Source organism: Cupressus sempervirens, chromosome 8, assembly GCF_028749045.1.
Source record: "Cupressus sempervirens isolate cs-2001-9-10 chromosome 8, ASM2874904v1, whole genome shotgun sequence".
In the NCBI taxonomy this organism is placed as follows: Eukaryota; Viridiplantae; Streptophyta; class Pinopsida; order Cupressales; family Cupressaceae; genus Cupressus; species Cupressus sempervirens.
Window position 1 is genome coordinate 736464778 of NC_143125.1, and position 3846 is coordinate 736468623.

At 34.2% G+C, this 3846-nt stretch overlaps 1 pseudogene; it reads left to right on the forward strand.

Annotated features, from left to right (window-relative positions):
• The first annotated feature begins 237 nt into the window (after positions 1 to 237).
• LOC149544534 (mavicyanin pseudogene) lies at positions 238 to 797 on the forward strand (annotated as a pseudogene).
• The last annotated feature ends 3049 nt before the right edge of the window (positions 798 to 3846 follow it).

Here is a 3846-nt window from a genome sequence, read left to right on the forward strand (position 1 = left end):
CAAATAATCCACCCTATCAAGAGACACGTGGAAGGCAGTGGGGTTTCGTTCTTTTCAAAGATCTTTTTCATTTTACATATCAAACAAGCTCGACGGCGTTCATTTGACTCACCCCACGCTCCACCCTTGTCACCGGCTTTAAATACCAACACCGATCTCACCTCCTCCAATGCATTTATACGACAGCTTTCATATTAACTTAGCCTCTGTACTATCAATAGTTATAGACAGATATACATGGCAACGAAATTGATGGTTTCTGTTATTACGTTGGCCTCTGTACTATCAATAACAATCGTCAATGCTGCACCCAATGCCAACGTTATTACAGTCGGTGACGGGAATGAATGGACACTTGGGTTTGACTACCAGTCTTGGGCACAAGACAAACAATTCCATGTCGGAGACACAGTCGGTATATTTCTTAAGGATCCTTCTCTGTATTCAGAATGGATTGTATGGTAGTACTAACACCCATTGTGTGCAAATGTGCATTTGTCACAGGCTTCAACTACGCTCAGGGCATTCACAACGTGGTAATGGCAAATGGCACTGGATTCAAAAACTGCGTGAAAACACCAAATTTGGGAATTCTTGCAAGCGGTGAGGATAAGATTGTATTGAAAGCCGCGGGGAATATGTGGTTCCTCTGCGGAGTAGGAGAGCATTGCGAGAGCGGTCAGAAGCTCAAAATAACAGTTACTGAAACTTCTCCGCCTTTTGCACCAGCACCATCACCATTATTCTCCAGCGAATTTCCTTCTCTTGGTGCTTTCAACCCTGCACCTGCACTATGAGCACATAATCGCCATAATAGAATAGAGCGTTTGGATAAAAGCTGGCCAATTAAACGCTTTGATGAAGCGCTCTTATTATGATGTCCTCGCGGTCTCTTTCTACGTTTTTGTTTTTCTCCAGCTAAATTTTGATGATATGTTAAATTTGGGTCTATGCGTCGTTTGGAATGCGTAGTCTGATCAATGGACATCACACATTAGGGAAGAAAAGGTCAATTTTTCCTAATGTCAATTTTGACTATTTAATTCTTTTTAGTATAGATATTAAGTTTTATTATGTGATGTTTAAACAGTCCCCTAATCAATATTCTTAAAATTCTTTCTTTCTTTTAACCAGTTTGATTTTTCTAAATCTCTTTGACAAGAATACTATTGTATTCATTGAGAGCAATTTAAAACTAATCAAAAAATTTGATTGACTAATAAGATTGAAATTCTTAAGAGATCTAATTTTTTTATAATCTTTTAACATGTTTAAAAAAAATACAAAAGATCATTAATTTAAACTCTTATTCACTATAGGAAAATTATTAAGGGAAAAAAAGATTTATGAAAACAAATACCAAAACAAATTATTAGACTTTCAATATTAATATTATGGACAATTATAGATTTTTAAACATTTCAAGAGCTCACATGTGCCATAGATAAATTGTTAGCCCAAATAACTTAACATGTGGATACTATTGCACTGGACAAAATGTCACTATATAGGGGCATTGAATCCATTGATTTTTCTTTTTATGCTATGCAACAATTGTTTGCTATTGCTCATGACTATATGTCTATTTTATTGTAGGTTTTTCGTTGCAATGGGCTATATAGCTAGTTTTTCCAGCATGTTTTTGGCTAGGCCAAATCTATTATTTTTCATTTTTCTTCTTTTCCCCCGCTATTTATAAGTTGCAAATGTGTCTTATTTAGAATTCCACGTAAGATTGGGATTAATGAAGGACTAGAAGAGGCTCTAGGTTTATGTGCTCAACTAGAGGAAAGGTTATTGAAACAAGGATGAAGATCAATAGCCCCAAGTATTTCACTAGCAATGTGGAAGCATACCCTCACATTGAAAATGATTAAGCTACATTTCCTCTACCCATTTGATTAGCTAGGATTTCAATTTTGGTTTCAGAAAAGGCCTAGTTTTGGAATCAATTTTTACACCACAATTTCAATAAATAATATAACTTTTTCTTTAACTTAACATTTTATTTTAATTTAGAAAAATCCAAAATATTTTTTAGCAAACTAATTGATTTAGTAATTTTTTGACTATCTTTGTGAATTCCAAGCTTGATGTTCTTGAAAAATGGTTCATAATATTTAGCACAATCATCCTTTTTCCCTGCAATTTCATTGAACATTTTTCTTCTCCAAATCTTGTTAATTACCTTGAGAATCTTGTTTTATTATACAATTTATCTTCAAACACATTGTGTGCCTTGTATATGCTTCCATATTTTTTTGATATGTCTACTAAGGTATTATTTTGTGTCTCTCTCGAGTAATTATGTGAAACACTCTAGCATTCCTTGAGTACAATTTCTCTATTGAAAATATTATGTCAAACTGTTTATATGCGATGTCGATGGTTTACATTTTGAATTATTACTACATAGATTTCAACCACAACATCTAAAAAATATCATTTTTGAGTTCGCTTTTATGGATGTTCATATCTTGTGCAACAGTATTTTTTTACACAAATGAGAAGGTTTGAGCAAATCCATGAAATTTGGATTTTCACCTGCCATTGACAAAGTCTTTTTGAAAATTCTATTATCTCCATGAAACCTTCTAATGTTTTTCTATGTTTTAGTGTTCATTGATCTCAATTCACTTTATCCCTAAAGAGTCACCAAAACACTCTACTTTAACCATATCCTTCATTTCCTCTAACCACTTACCAATGTCTAAAATGGGCATTTTTCTCTTTGTTGATGTGATCTATATACTAATCTCAAAAAAAATCATTAGAAAATGTAAATATATAGTTATGGAGTCATCACTACTCTACATCATCTAGGTCCATTAGTAATAGTGCCCTGCCACTTACCACGCCTATACATCCTCTTTGACCTATTAATAATATTGACATCATTTATACTAGCTCCTCATTTTCCTCTCCTATTATTTAGTGAAATATAACATAGTGGACCCCATGAACTCACCCTCTTTCTATCAATCCTAGTTGAAGGATCTATAAATGTCTGTTACTTATAAATATTCTATCAAAATCATTTCCTTAAACAATATCCACACCAATACAATATCATTGTTATCTTTTTCCAAAACAAATTGAAATACATATCAACCCAAATTAGTAAGTCCTTACTTCTTAGAAAGTCAATTCTTCTTAGCATGGAGAATGTCTAGGTTAGAAGCCACTAAGTGCATGACTTTAACCAAAAATATGGAAACTTCATAAATCCTTTGTTCCACATTATTCTACATCTCCATGGGCTTCTTGATACACTTATCAAAACTAACAAAATCCTACTTTTGGCCTCGAGTATCTCCATTGGGTGCCACCAAAGGTTCATGACCCTATTCTATTATCATTATCCTATTGGTAGGAATGGGGGATGATGGTATCTCCCTTGTCTTCCTTAGCTTTGGTCTTCATAGGGGTATGCACCTCATTCTTCAAGGTATCCAAGATATGGGATGTAATGGGTATCACTTGAGTATCCATTGTGATAATCTCCCCCACCTGCTGGTATTCCTCATTAACTATTTGATCCTCTTCATCTTCTATATGTTTTTCCCCTTTATCCTTCCTTTTCTACCTTTTCTAGGGAGGCCTGATCTTGGTGTTGACAACCGAATCTAAGCTTATAGGATGGTCTTTCTTAGCCTTGAATTTTCTAGTGCAAGGTTCTTCTTTGTTCTAAGTGACCTCCTCCCAACCTCTATTTTAGTGTCTAAATCAACAATGTGGATGTCCTTCTCCATTTTTATATGTTTGAATAATTGGGACAAGGTCAAATTTGTTAATCTAATATCAATCATAGATGAGATTTTGACAAAATCGTGAGGAGTTGAGGTA